Raw genomic sequence first — 16,468 nt, forward strand, 5'->3', positions numbered from 1 at the left:
TTTTATGAAGAAGGATATTGATCACAAGTGGAATTTATTGGAGAGAATCAAACGCAACTCTGAAGATTGGGAGCTGGAGGAAGGTAAGGAGTCAGGTATGAATTTCCAGTTTGATTGCGTTAAATCTTTTGTTGAGAGAAACACCTCTAGAGATTTTAGCGCTAACTATGGACTTGACTCTGAGATAGTAGTTTCTCTATGTGAATCTTTTGCTGCTTATGTTGATCTTCCCAAAGAGAAGTGGTTTAAATATCATCCTCCTGTAGAAAGCAACATATCCAAAACCAATATAGTTGAGGAGAAAATCATTGCTTTTAGTGATCCTGTTATTCCTTGTGCTTACAGTGAGAAACCACCATACCCTCCTAGGATAAAGGATTATTCTAAAGCTCCAACTGTGATACGTAGGGGTTACATTAGACCACTTGCACCCCCTGAGGAGATTAGAGTTGAACCTAGTGTTGCTATTATCAAAGATCTCTTAGCCGAAGACACAGATGGGAATGTTATCAAATTCTGTGAGGACTCCGCTAGATTTGCTAAACCTCACGCAAAAGACAAACATGGACCTGTAGTTGGCCTGCCCGTTGTTTCTGTCAAGATAGGAGATCACTGTTACCATGGTTTATGTGATATGGAGCTAGTGTTAGTGCAATACCCCGTTCTCTATATGATGAAATCAAATATGAGATTGCACTTGCTGAGTTAGAACCCATTGATGTCACTATTACGCTAGCTAATAGAGACACTATCTGCCCTCTTGGAATTGTGAGAGACGTAGAAGTCTTGTGTGGTAAGATGAAGTATCCTACTGATTTCCTCGTCCTTGGTACTGCACAAGATAGCTTTTGTCCCATCATATTTGGTAGACCCTTTCTCAACACTGTCAATGCTCACATTGATTGCATTAAGCAGACCGTCACAGTTAGTTTCGAGGGTGTGTCTCATGAATTTAACTTCTCCAAGTTTGGAAGACAACCCCATGAAAGAGAGTCGTCTGGTAGGGATGAAATCATTGCTCTTGCTTCTATTGCCATACCTCCTACGGATCCTTTAGAGCAATATCTGCTTAAGCATGAAAATGATATGCATATGGAGGAGAGAGATGAGATAGATAAAATTGTCTTAGAACAATATCCTATTCTCAAGAATAATCTGCCTGTTGAACTGCTTGGGGATCCTCCCCCACCAAAGGGTGATCCTGTGTTTGAGCTCAAACAGTTGCCTGATACTCTTAAGTATGCCTATCTTGATGAGAAGGAGATATATCCTGTTATTATTAGTGCTCTCGTCTCAGAGCACGAAGAGAAGAAGTTACTACAAACTCTGAGGAATCACTGTGCTGCTATTGGATATACTCTTGATGATCTTAAGGGTATTAGTCCTACTCTATGTCAGAACAAGATTAAAACCGATCCTGACTTCAAACCAGTTGCTGATCATCAAAGGAGATTAAATCCTAAGATGAAAGAGGTCGTTAGAAAAGAAATATTAAAGCTTTTGGAAGCAGGAATCATTTATCCTGTTGCTCGTAGTGATTGGGTAAGTCCAGTACATTGCGTACCTAAGAAGGGAGGTATCATCATCGTTCCTAATGATAAGGATGAACTAATCCCAAAAAGGATTATTACCGGCTATAGAATGGTGATAGACTTCCGGAAACTGAACAGGCCAACCAGGAAAGATCATTATCCTTTGTCGTTCATCGACCAAATGCTAGAAAGGCTATCAAAACACACACACTTCTGCTTTCTAGACGGTTATTATGGTTTCTCGCAAATACCTGTTGCACAATCTGATCAGGAGAAAACCACTTTCACCTTCCCCTTCGGTACCTTTGCTTATAGACGTATGCCTTTTGGCTTATGCAATGCACCTGCCACCTTTCAAAGATGTATGATGGCAATATTCTCTGACTTTTGTGAAAATATTGTTGAGGTTTTCATGGATGATTTCTCCGTTTACGGGTCTTCCTTTTATGATTGCCTCAGCAACCTTGATCGAGTCTTACAAAAATGCAAAGAGACCAATCTCGTCTTGAATTGGGAGAAGTGTCACTTTATGGTTAATGAAGGTATCATCTTAGGACACAAAATTTCTGAAAGAGGCATTGAAGTTGATAAGGCTAAGGTTGATCCAATTGAGAAAATGCCTTGCCCCACAGATATCAGAGGTATACGAAGTTTCCTAGGTCATGTTGGTTTCTATAGAAGGTTCATTAAAGACTTCTCTAAGATTTCTAGGCCTCTTACCAACCTCTTGCATAAGGATGTTCCTTTTGTTTTTGATGAGGATTGTGAGGAAGCTTTCAAAATACTTAAGAAGGCTTTGATAACCGCACCTATTGTTCAACCACCTGACTGGAACTTGCCCTTTGAAATCATGTGTGACGCTAGTGATTATGCTGTCGGTGTTGTTCTAGGACAAAGAGTTGACAAGAAGTTGAATGTTATTCACTATGCTAGTAAAACTCTAGACAGTGCCCAAAGAAACTATGCCACTACGGAGAAGGAATTTTCAGCAGTCGTGTTTGCATGCGAAAAGTTCAGATATTATATAGTTGATTCCAAAGTCACTATTCACTCTGATCATGCTACTATTAAGTACCTTATGGAGAAGAAGGACGCTAAGCCTAGGCTAATCAGATGGGTTCTCCTGCTACAGGAATTTGATTTGCACGTTGTTGACCGAAAGCGTGCTGATAACCCTGTAGCAGATAATTTGTCTAGGCTAGAGAATGTCCTTGATGACCCACTACCTATTGGTGACAGCTTTCCTGATGAGCAATTAAATGTCATCCGCACTTCACATAGTGCACCGTGGTATGCTGATTATGCAAACTATATCGTAGCCAAATACATACCACCCAGTTTCACCTATCAGCAAAACAAGAAATTCTTCTTTGATTTGAGACACTACTTTTGGGATGATCCTCATCTTTATAAGGAAGGAGTAGATGGTGTTATTAGACGTTGTGTGCCTGAAAATGAACAGGGACAGATCTTGCAGAAGTGTCATTCTGAAGCCTACGGAGGACACCATGCTGGAGATAGAACTGCCCATAAGGTATTGCAATCAGGTTTCTATTGGCCCACTCTCTTCAAGGATGCCCGTAAGTTTGTCTTGTCTTGTGACGAATGCCAAAGAATAGGGAACATTAGTAAGCGTCAGGAAATGCCTATAAACTATTCACTTGTCATTGAACCATTTGATGTCTGGGGCTTTGATTATATGGGACCCTTCCCGAGTTCCAATGGGTACACTCACATCTTAGTTGCTGTGGATTACGTTACTAAGTGGGTAGAAGCTATCCCCACTAAAAATGTTGATCACCACACCTCTATTAAGATGCTTAAAGAAGTCATATTCCCAAGATTTGGAGTCCCTGGATACTTGATGACTCATGGCGGTTCACACTTCATTCATGGTGTTTTCCGCAAGATGCTAGCTAAGTATGATGTCAACCATAGAGTTGCATCTCCGTATCATCCTCAGTCTAGTGGTCAAGTGGAGTTGAGTAATAGGGAGATCAAGTTGATCTTACAAAAGACCGTCAATAGATCTCGAAAGAATTGGTCTAGCAAACTTGACGATGCACTATGGGCTTATAGGACTGCTTATAAGAATTCCATGGGCATGTCACCGTATAAAATGGTTTACGGTAAGGTCTGTCATTTACCTCTTGAGGTGGAACACAAAGCTTATTGGGCAATCAAAGAGCTCAACTTTGATTTCAAACTTGCCGGTGAGAAGCGGTTGTTTGATATCAGCTCGTTAGATGAATGGAGAGCCCAGACATATGAGAATGCCAGGTTGTTCAAGGAAAAGGTTAAGAGATGGCACGACAAACGAATACAAAAATGAGAGTTTAATGTAGGTGATTATGTCCTGCTATACAATTCTCGTTTGAGATTCTTTGCACGCAAGCTTCTCTCTAAATGGGAAGGTCGCTATGTTATCGAGGAAGTATATCGTTCCGATGCCATCAAAATCAATAACACGGAAGGAAATTTTCCTAGAGTGGTAAATGGGCAAAGAATCAAGCATTACATCTCTGGTACTCCCATAAATGTTGAGACCAATATCATCAATGTCATAACTCTAGAGGAGTACATAAGGGATGTTTATCAGCCTGTTTCAGACCCTGAAAATGAAGAGGTATCTGTTTCGGTAAGAAATTGGACTCCCGTGATTTTTCAATAGGAAATTTCCTCCGTTTTGGAATTATTGGAAAATTAGAAAAATAAAAAGCAGTCCAAAGAGCGAACGAGGAGGCCACAAGCCCTGCCACCGCCCCTACCCCCCTGGTGGCGGAGGGCAAGCTTGTGGGCACCTCGTGTGCCTCCCGGACTCCGTTTTCTTGCGGAGGACTCCTTCTGGCCCAGAAAAAATCAATATATACTCGCCCGAGGGTTTTGATCTCCGTATCATGCAGTTTTCCTCTCTTTTCGTTTCGAGCCTGTTTCTGTGACAGATCTAGATCATCATGACTTCCCCAAACGCTCCTAAGGACAAGATCTTCGAGAAGGTCATCAATCCCTACCTCACGAAAGTGCTGAAACACCCTCAATCTATCAAGACGGGCGAGGGGGTGTTGCACATCCATGATGTTGAGGGGCCTAAGAAGACCGGAAGCATGGAGACGAGGCTCGAAGCAATGGAGCAACAAGTCTTCAAGTTCCAAGGGATGATGGAGCGTGGACTCAACGCCAACCACATGATGATCACGGAGTTCACTAGCAATCACAAGATGGATGCCATTGATATTGGGAAACACCTCTCCAGGCTCTATGACAGGGTTGATCAACTTCAAGGCCAGATCTATGACTTGCAGAATCAAAATTGTGAGTATGAGTACAGATTTAAATCAATAAGGTTGGTTGCAGATTTGAGGATTCCGGCGACTCGTTCATCCTGCCATGATGGAGCACCTATGCCTTGGAAGACGGAGGATCAGACTATTCCAACAACAACAACACCATCACCACCAAAGGAAGACAACTAAGCATTGGTATGGGCAATCCCCTTGGCTTCTGCCAAGCTTGGGGGAGTATCCCCGGTATCGTATCACCTTTATATCTTTTGCTTTTACCTTTGTTTTAGTTCTTTCCCTTTCAGTTTTTATTTCTTCCCTTAGAGGAATAAGTCTTTAGTTTTTAGTTTGAGTCTTTTGCTTTTGTTTCTCCCCCGATGTTTCGAGCTTACGAGCTATATAATAAAGAGTGTCTTAGTCAAGGGCTTTGCTTTGTGACATGATCAAAAGTATGAAAAGAATGATAGCATGAAAGATCATGAGACGATCTTATGGAAAGTGATAACTTCACTTATGACACGTAGGATGATTGGAACTTGTTGAGAATAAATCAACATATACCTCAGTCATTGTTGCAATTAATAAGAAGTAATAAGGAAAGAGAGGTTCACATATAGATATATCATCTTAGACACTTTTTACAATTGTGAGCACTCACCAAACTATTACATGCTTAGGAGTAGATGTTGGACAAGGAAGACAACATAATGAATTGTGTTTGCTTGGTTCCAAACAATGTTATATGATTAGAGATCCCCTAGCATGTGACGATTGCTTCCACCTCATATTAGCCAAAACTCCCGCACCAAGTAGAGATACTACTTGTGCATCCATAAACCTCCAACCCAGTTTTGCCATGAGAGTCCACCATACCTACCTATGGATTGAATAAGATCCTTCAAGTAAGTTTTCATCGGTGAAAGCAATAAAAATTTCTCTCTAATATGTATGGTCTATTAGTGTGTGGAAAATAAGCTTTGTACGAACCTGTGATGAGGAAGACATAAAAGCGACAGACTGCATAATAAAGTTCTTTATCAAAGGAGGCAATATAAAGTGACGTTCCTCGCACTAAGAGGACACACATTCAAACCTCAAAAGCGCATGACAACCTCTGCTTCCCTCTGCGAAGGGCCTATCTTGTACCTTTACTTTTTGCCATTGTAAGAGTCATGGTGATCTTCACCAATTCCCAATTTTTTCCTTTGTCTTGGCCACCATCACATGTTTGGGAAATATCTATATTCATATATCAACTTGGAGTTGAGTACTTATGCTTTATTGTTGTTGACTTTACCCTTAAGGTAAACCGTTGGGAGGCAAAACTATAAGCCCCTATCTTCCTCTGTGTCCAGCTGAAACTTCGACACCATGAGTACCACGTGAGTTGTATCAATTGTGGAAAACAAAAGAGATGATTGAGTATGTGGATTTTCCTTACAAGCTCTTATTTGACTCTTTCTGATGTTATGATAAATTGCAATTGCTTCAATGATTTTGGACTGTTGTTGGTTACTTCTCGGTAAGGTTTTTGCTTCATGCTTTGCTTTGTGAAGGAATTGTTACTTTCCAATAAGAATCTTTATGATGTATTGTTGTTCTATGTGTGATCATGATGCCCTCATGTCCGTATTATGTTTTATCGACACCTTCGTCCCTCAACATGTGGATATGTTTATGGAACTTGGTTTTCGCTTGAGGACAAGCGAGGACTAAGCTTGGGGGAGTTGATATGTCCATTTTGCATAATGTTTTCATGTTGATATTTATTGCTTTTTGGGCTGTTATATTACTTGTGGTACCATATTTATGCCTTTTCTCTCTTATTTTGCAAGGTTTATTTGAAGAGGGAGAATTCAGGCAGATGGAATTCTGGACTGGAAAAGGAGCAAATCCTAGTCCACTATTCTGCACATCTCCCAATGCCCTGAAAAGTTACGTGGATTTTTTTGGGATTATATAAAAAATACTGGGCGAAAGAAGTACCGGAGGGGGGCTGCCAGGGCGCCACAAGCCCTGCCACCGCCACCACCCCCCTGGTGGCAGAGTGGGGGCTTGTCGGCTCCCTGACGGCCCACTAGCCCCCCTCTTTTGCTATATGAAGGGTATTGGTCCAGAAAAAAATCATACGGGAGCTTTTTCGTGGTTTCGCCGCCGCCACGAGGCGGAACTTCAGCAGATCCAATCTAGAGCTCCCGTAGGACGATCTTGCCGGGGAAACTTCCCTCCCGGAGGTGGGAATCGTCGCCACCGTCATCACCAACACTCCTCTCGTCGGAGGGGAGGCATCTTCATCAACATCTTCATCAGCACCATCTCCTCTCCAATCCCTAGTTCATCTCTTGTAACCATTCTTCGTCTCGCAACTCCGATTGGTACTTGTAAGGTTGCTAGTAGTGTTGATTACTCTTTGTAGTTGATGCTAGTTGGATTACTTGGTGGAAGAGTTTATGTTCAGATCCTTGATGCTATTCATTACACCTCTGATCATGATTATGATTATGTTTTGTGAGTAGTTACTTTTGTTCCTGAGGACATGGGATAAGTCATGTTAATAATAGTCATGTGAATTTGATATTCGTTCGGTATTTTGATATGATGTATGTTGTCTTTTCCTCTAGTGGTGTTATGTGAACGTCGAGTACATAACACTTCACCATATTTGGGCCTAGAGGAAGGCATTGGGAAGTAGTAAGTAGATGATGGGTTGCTGGAGTGACAGAAGCTTAAACCCCAGTCTATGCGTTGCTTCGTGAGGGGCTGATTTGGATCCACTAGTTTAATGCTATGGTTAGACTTTGTCTTAATTCTTCTTCTGTAGTTGCGGATGCTTGCGAGAGAGGTTAATCATAAGTGGGATGCTTGTCCAAGTAAGGGCAGTACCCAAGCGCCGGTCCACCCACATATCAAACTATCAAAGTAACGAACACGAATCATATGAACATGATGAAACTAGCATGACAGAAACTCCCTTGTGTCCTCGGGAGCATTTTTCCTCCTCTAAGACTTTGTTCAGGCTTGTCCCTTGCTACAAAAGGGATTGGGCCACTTGCTGCACCGTTGCTACTACTTGTTACTTGTTACTTTTTCCTCGCTACGTTTCACCTTGCTACACAATCACTTGTTACCGCTACTTTCAATGCTTGCAGTTATTACCTTGCTGAAATCCATTTATCAGAGCCTTCTGCTCCTCGTTGGGTTCGACACTCTTACTTATCGAAAGGACTACGATTGATCCCCTATACTTGTGGGTCATCACCCGCCAGCCAACAGGAACCCCTTCGGCCCACCATAGGCCGACGGGGTGCTATTTTTGAAAAAAAAATCAATTTCGACATATGCTTTTCGAATTTGGTAGAAAATAGGTAGTACTTTTGAAAAAAAACTGGACTCGGGCTGCGTTTCAAAAGAAGATTTTGACTTGACGCATGTGTCGGGGAAGCGAGGCTCAAGTGGCTCGGGCGGGCAGTCCAAAAATATGACGGGCAGGAAGTCAGGCCCCTAGGTGGTTACCCCTTCGGCTCGTGCCCCATCGTTGGCTATGCGGGGAGATCTTGGGTCATCGCTGTTATCGACGGGGTCAGGTGCCAAGGCCAGACAATCCAAGGGGACGCCCATGGTGTAGAGGGCACCTAGCATCACGGCCAAGGCCAAGCTGGGCGACATGACGTCCATGGAGAGCACCAAGCTCCGCCTCGTCGACAAGAACATGGAAGCATGAGGTAATCCGTTGCTCTCTTTTAGGATTTTAAATGCCTTCTTGGACGAGCACCTCACTTTCGATTTTGAATGATAGTGGCATGTTGGTGTCGGCTAGTAGTAGCGAGATCATTTCCCTAGTGCGTGCGCCCCAGGAGGCTCAGGTCGTGCTTGCCGCGGCGACGACTAGATGTGTGGTTGCGTCTGAGGGGCTGCTCACTTCTGCTGGGAACGAGCGAGGTTCTCTCCCGAGTGGGGATACAGAGGCGAGGGATGCTTCTGATGGTATAGTATTTGGGGTGGTACTACCATCCAAGCCCTCGGTCTATGATCGATAGCACTTTAGCCTGTGTAAAAAGTTGTTTTCACCTATCAGCGTCGATAAGCATAAAATGCGTGTATACAAAATTACTTGGAATAATGTGTGTGATGAATTTTTATAACTCGTAGCACCAAGGCAACTTGTTATAGGTAACTATCGATACAAATTTTTTGAAGCAGCTTTTCAAGCGACATTACATGGGTGACTTGACATCTGCCTTGTGTTCGGCCGCACTATAGCTATTGCCACTGCTAGGGGTGGAGGTACTATCCTTTACAGGAAGTTTCTGTCAGCAAGCGTCCCTTGAGTAGAGGGTTTTGAGAAGCTGCCGATGAGACGGAGGATCTTAACGCTTGGATTCTTCATGATTCCCTGCCTTTGGTTCATAGGAGCGTGTTGGACCATAGCTCGGTTGACCCGAGCACATGATCCCTCGTGGGTTGCTCCCATGGCTGCCCATGGAATTTTGTTGATGAAATTGTGTTTATAAGGGACATACCTTGAAGGTGTTCGGGCCGTGCCGTGGGAGCCGTATCCCTATGTACTCTAAGCCGAAGAATTATCTCGCTAGTCGAATTGAGCTCAAGCTCATTTGCCTTCCCTCCGCGCCTTTGTTGCCAGCCTTGGGCTTGAAGTTCCGTTGTCGTGTTGGCAATTGGCTGCCAGTGCGAGCGTGTGCTCCCTGCTCCGGAGAGAATGCTATGTATTTACGTTGAGCGTGATGACTCCCTTGGGTCCGAGCATTTTGAGTTTCATGTAAGTGTAGTAGGGTATGGCGTTAAAGCGGGCTAAAGTTGCGCGACCGAGCAGGGCATGGTATCCGCTGTGAAAGGGGGCGATATCGAAGATCAAGTCCTCGCGGCGGAAGTTGTCGGGAGAACCAAACACGACTTTGAGTGTTATCGTGCCCGAGCAGCGGACTTTGATGCGTGGAATCACTCCTTTAAAGGTAGTGTGGCTTGGTTTGATTCGTGATGGGTCTATGCCCATCTTTTTCACCGTATCTAAATAAATCAGATTAAGGCTACTTCCTCCATCCATGAGGACTCGAGTTAGGTGGAAACCATCGATGATGGGGTCAAGGACAACGTCGGCCGACCCTCCATGACGAATATTGGTCGAATGATCCCTGTGGTCGACAGTGATCAGGCAAGCCGACCATGGATTGTATTTCGGTGCTACGGGCTCAACGGCTTATACCTGTCAAAGGCCATGTTTCCTCTCATGTTGGGTATATGGGTGACGTAGATCATGTTCACAGTTTTAACCTCGGGAGGGAACTGCTTTTGGCCTCCATTTTTCGGGCCACGGGGCTCCTCGTCGTCTTCACTTCATGGGCCTCTGTTTTGTTCATCAGTGGGTAGCTTGCTCGCCTGTTTGAACACCCAACAATTACGGTTGGTGTGGGTGGCAGGCTTGTCTTGGGTGCCATGAATCTGGCAGGGCCGTTCCATGATTTTATCCCATGGAGTTGGTTTGTCCCTGTTCCCTTTGAAGGGTTTCTTCCGTTGTCCAGGATTTGTACTACGGAATCCAGCATTTACTCATGTGTTGTCGTCATCACCATTAAGGTGGCGACATGTATTCTTGTTTTTTGTTGGCTTGCCGTTTCCGTCCCGGACTTCACCAGATTCCAGGGTCGTCAGCATTGTGGCTTCGCCGAGCTAGCCAATTATCTTCACCCATGCAAAAGCAGGTCATGAGGGAGGTAACGACAGACATCGTCCTCGACCTGTCCTAGCCGAGCTGTCTGGCAAGCCATTCATCCCAGATGTTGTGCCGAAAAGAAGCTATTGCTTTGTCATCCAAACAGTCTACAATTTGATTCTTCTAGGTGAGGAACCGGTTCCAGAATTCTCTCGCCGATTCCCCCGCCTTCTGGACGATGTTACTTATGTCGGATGAATCTGGTGGCCGAACATATGTGCCTTGGAAGTTAGATAGGAAAGCCTCCTCGAGGTCTTCCCAGCATCGAATGGAATCTTCAGGTAGGCTGTTTAGACAATGCCATGTCGGTCCTTTGAATTTTAGCACTAATTACTCTATGACGTGGAGATCATCCCCTCTCGCCATATGATTGTGTAGAAGGAAATCCACTATCCACACGGCGGGCTCTGTTGTCCCGTCATATTGTTCAATGTTTACGAGTTTAAACTCCTCCGGGAACTGGTGCTGCAAGACCTCGTCCGTGAAACACAGTGGGTGGATGGCGCCTATGATTCGGGCTTTATTGTGCCGGAGATCGGCTTCGGGTTGGGGCCGGTAGGTTCCCCAACCTCTGCTCTTGTAAGCGACATGAGGTGGTTCGTCATCCCATCGAGTGGGAGACTACCTCCTGGATCCGTAGATGGACCTGTTGCGACCTGATTTGAAGTATCGTGGGTCGGGTCTGTCCCCATGGTGCATATGCTCTTTGCCTTTTTTTGCATGGAGGTCCGGGTCTATACTCGTTTTCTTCGGTCGTTCTGTCGCGCCCTCTAGGTGGGCGATCAGGCTGATCGTAGTCGGTGCATCGGGGGGACACGTGTGTTGGGGCCTCATCATCAAACTGTGGATGTAGGTGTCCGTGCGAGTATGTTTTCTTCTGGTCCAACCACTTTCTGTCGTATCCTTATTTGGCCCCTAGGATTTTGGTCCGTCTATTATTGTTGGTATCATGTTCGTCCTGGGGTTGTTTTTGCTTTTCTTTTAAGCTTTGGGCGGTGGCTATAAGCCGCTGCTGGAATTTCTCCTCGCCTTCAGGGTCTTTGGGGATGACGAATTCTTCGCCTTCAAGGCCGTCTAGGTCGTCGATGGGAGGGAGGTAATTATCGTCGTCGTCCGAATTGTTGCGGTCGTCGGTATCGTCATTGGTCGGTTCCTCTAGTTGGTGCTCGGGAGCCTCAGGGTTGCCATGCCCTTCAGGGGTCGCATTCTCCCGTGTGGCTTGTGAGGAGTTCATACGTCCATTTTGCATCATGCTTTCATGTTGATATTTATCGCTTTATGGGTTGTTATTACACTTCACGGTACAATACTTATGCCTTTTCTCTCTTATTTTGCAAAGTTTACATGAAGAGGGAGAATGCCGACAGCTGGAATTCTCGCCAGAAAAAGGAGCAAGTTTGAGATACCTATTCTGCGCAACTCCAAAAGCTGTGAAAATCAACGAGGATTTATTTTTGAATTTATAAAAAATACTGGGCCGAAGAAGTACCACAGGGGCGCCAGTAGGAGGCCACAAGCCTGCTAGGCGCAGCCTAACCCCCCCTCCCCCCCCGGCCGCGCCTAGGGGGCTTGTGAGCTCCCTGCTGGCCCTCTGGCCCCCCTCTTTTGCTATAAGGAGGGCTTCATTCCGAAAAAAATCAGGAGGAGGCTTTCGGGAGGAATCGCCGCCGCCACGAGGGGAACTTGAGCAGAACCAATCTAGAGCTCCGGCAGGGTCGTCCTGCCGGGGAAACATCCCTCCCGGAGGGGGAAAGCGTCGCCATCGTCATCACCAACACTCCTCTCATCGGAGGGGACTCATCACCATCAACATCTTCATCAGCTCCATCTCATCTCCAAACCCTAGTTCATCTCTTGTAACCAATCTCCATCTCGCGACTCTGATTGTTACTTGTAAGGTTACTAGCAGTGTTAATTACTCTTTGTAGTTGATGCTAGTTGTATTACTTGGTGGAAGATTATATGTTCAGATCTTTGATGCTACTCATTACCTCTCTGGTCATGAATATGATTATGCTTTGTGAGTAGTCACTTTTGTTCCTGAGGACATGGGATAAGTCATGCTATAAGTAGTCATGTGAATTTGGTATTCGTTCGATATTTTGATGTGTTGTATGTTGTCTCCCCTCTAGTGGTGTTATGTGAACGTCGACTACATAACACTTCACCATTATTTGGGCCTAGAGGAAGGCATTGGGAAGTAGTAAGTAGATGATGGGTTGCTAGAGTGACAGAAGCTTAAACCCTAGTTTATACGTTGCTTCGTAAGGGGCTGATTTGGATCCATTAGTTTAATGCTATGGTTAGACTTTGTCTTATTTCTTCTTTCATAGTTGCGGATGCTTGCGAGAGTGGTTAATCATAAGTGGGATGCTTGTCCAAGTAAGGGCAGTACCCAAGCACCGTCCACCCACATATCAAACTATCAAAGTAGCGAACGCGAATCATATGAACATGATGAAAACTAGCTTGACAGAAATTCCCATCTGTCCTCGGGAGCGCTTTACCTCATTTAAGAGTTTGTCCAGGCTTGTCCCTTGCTACAAAAGGGATTGGGCCACTTTGCTGCACCATTGTTACTTTTGTTACTTGCTACTTGCTATGAATCATCTTACTAAACAACTATCTGTTACCGATAATTTCAGTGCTTGCACAGATTACCTTGCTGAAAACCACTTGTCAGATCCTTCTGCTCCTCGTTGGGTTCGACACTCCTACTTAGGGAAAGGACTACGATAGACCCCCTATACTTGTGGGTCATCTAGACTCTTTTCTGGTGCCTTTGCCGGGGAGTGAAGCGCCTTTGGTAAGTGGAATTTGGTAAGGAAACATTTATATAGTGTGCTGAAATTTATTGTCACTTGTCAGTATGGAAACTAATCCTTTGAGGAGCTTGTTCGGGGTATCTTCACCTTGAACGGAAGCACAAGGAGTTTCTCCTCAACCTGCTGCACCTACTGAAAATACTTGCTATGAATCTCCTTCGGGTATGCTTGAGAAACTGCTGGCTAATCCTTTTACAGGAGATGGAACATCACATCCCGACTTGCATCTAATCTATGAAGATGAAGTTTCTGGTTTATTTAAGTTTGCAGGTCTGCCCAAGTATGAGGTCAAGAAGAAGGTCTTCCCCTTATCTTTGAGGGATAAAGCATTGACATGGTATAGGCTATGTGATGATACTAGATCATGGAACTACAACCGGCTGAAATTGGAATTTCATCAAAAGTTTTATCCTATGCATCTAGTACATCGTGATCGGAATTATATTTATAATTTTTGGCCTCATGACAGAGAAATCATTGCTCAATCTTGGGGGAGGCTTAAATCAATGTTATATTCATGCCCCAACCATGAGCTCTCGAGAGAAATTATCATTCAAAACTTCTATGCTCGGCTTTCTCATGATCATCGCACCATGCTTGACACTTCTTGTACCGGTTCTTTTATGAAGAGAGATATTGACTTCAAATGGAATTTATTGGAAAGAATTAAACGCAACTCTGAAGATTGGGAGCGTGATGAAGGTAAGGAGTCTGGTATGAATTTCAAGTTTGATTGCGTTAAATCCTTTGTTGAAACAAATACTTTTTGTGATTTTAGCGCTAAGTATGGACTTGACTCTGAGATAGTAGCTTCATTGTGTGAGTCATTTGTTGCTCATATCGATCTCCCCAAAGAGAAGTGATTTAAATATCATCCTCCCTTAGAAGTCAATGTAGTTAAACCCAATCCAGTTGAAGAGAAAGTCATTGCCTATAATGATCCTATTGTTCCCAGTGCTTACATTGAGAAACCACCTTTCCCTGTTAGAATAAAGGATCATTCTAAAGCTTCAATTGTGATACGTAGGGGCTACATTAGAACACCTACACCCCCTGAGCAAATTAGAGTTGAACCTAGCATTGATATTATCAAAGATCTCCTGTCTGACAATGTTGATGGCCATGATATTCACTTCTGTGAAGATGCTGCTAGAATTGCTAAACCTCGTGCTAGAGACAAACATGGGCATGTTGTTGGCACGCCTGTTGTTTCTGTTAAGATAGGAGATCATTGTTATCATGGTCTATGTGATATGGGTGCTAGTGTTAGTGCAATACCTCGATCCTTATATGATGAAGTCAAAGACGAGATTGCACCTGTCGAGATAGAACCCATTGATGTCACTATTCAGCTTGCCAATAGAGATATTATCCGTCCTTTGGGAATTGTTAGAGATGTTGAAGTCTTGTGTGGTAAAACGAAGTATCCTGCTGATTTCCTCGTTCTTGCTACCACACAAGATAGCTTTTGTCCCATCATATTTGGCAGACCTTTCCTCAATACTGTCAACGCTCATATTGACTGTGAGAAGCAAACTGTCACTGTTGGCTTTGAAGGTGTGTCACATGAGTTCAATTTCTCCAAATTTGGTAGACAACCTCATGAAAAAGAGTTGCCTAGTAAGGATGAAACTATTGCCCTAGCTTCTATTGCTGTGCCTCCTACTGATCCTTTAGAGCAATACTTGCTTGAGCATGAAAATGATATGCATATGGATGAAAGATATGAGATAGATAGAGTTATCTTTGAACAATATCCTATCCTTAAGAATAATTTTCCTGTTGAACTACTTGGAGATCCACCCCCACCAAAGGGTGATCCTGTGTTCGAGCTTAAACAGTTGCCTGATACTCTTAAGTATGCTTATCTTGATGAAAAAGAGATATATCGTGTTATTATTAGTGCTAGCCTCTTAGAGCATGAAGAAAAGAAGTTATTAAAAACTCTAAGGAAGCACTGTGCTGCTATTGGATATACTCTTGATGATCTTAAGGGCATTAGTCCCACTCTATGCCAGCACAAGATTAAAACTGATCCTGATTCCAAACCAGTTGCCGATCATCAACGGAGATTAAATCCTAAGATGAAAGAGGTAGTAAGAAAAGAAATACTAAAGCTCCTGGAATCAGGTATTATCTATCTGGTTGCTCATAGTGATTGTGTGAGTCTGGTGCATTGCGTCCCTAAGAAGGGAGGTATTACTGTTGTCCCCAATGATAAGGATGAATTGATCCCACGGAGGATTATCACTAGCTATAGGATGGTGATTGAGTTTAGGAAATTGAATAAAGCCGCTAGGAAAGATCATTACCCTCTGCCTTTTATCGACCAAATGCTAGAAAGACTGTCTAAACACACACACGTTTGCTTTCTAGATGGTTATTCTGGTTTCGACCAAATACCTGTTGCACAATCTGATCAGGAGAAAACCACTTTCACATGCCCTTTCGGTTCCTTTGCTTATAGATGTATTCCTTTTGGCTTATGTAATGCACCTGCCACCTTTCAAAGATGTATGATGGCTATATTTTCTGACTTTTGTGAAAAGATTGTTGAGGTTTTCATGGATGACTTCTCCGTTTATGGGTCTTATTTTGATGATTGCCTCAGCAACCTTGATCGAGTCTTGCAGAGATGTAAAGATACCAATCTTGTCTTGAAATGGGAGAAATGCCACTTTATGGTTAATGAAGGCATCGTCTTAGGACATAAAATTTCTGAAAGAGGTATTGAAGTCGATAAGGCTAAGGTTGATGCAATCGAGAAAATGCCATTCCCCACAAATATCAAAGGTATAAGAAGTTTCCTTGGTCATGTTGGTTTCTATAGAAGGTTCATTAAAGACTTCTCTAAGATTTCTAGGCCTGTTACCAATCTCTTGTAAAAGGATATTCCTTTTGTTTTTGACGATGATTGTGAGGAAGCCTTCGAAATACTTAAGAAGGCCTTGATAACTGCGCCTATTGTTCAACCACCTGATTGGAACTTACCTTTTGAAATCATGTGTGATGCTAGTGATTATGCTGTTGGCGCTGTTCTAGGACAAAGAGTTGATAAGAAGTTGAATGTTATTCACTATGCTAGTAAAACTCTAGACAGTG

This window comes from Hordeum vulgare, chromosome 7H (assembly GCF_904849725.1).
Source record: "Hordeum vulgare subsp. vulgare chromosome 7H, MorexV3_pseudomolecules_assembly, whole genome shotgun sequence".
NCBI classification, from domain to species: Eukaryota; Viridiplantae; Streptophyta; class Magnoliopsida; order Poales; family Poaceae; genus Hordeum; species Hordeum vulgare.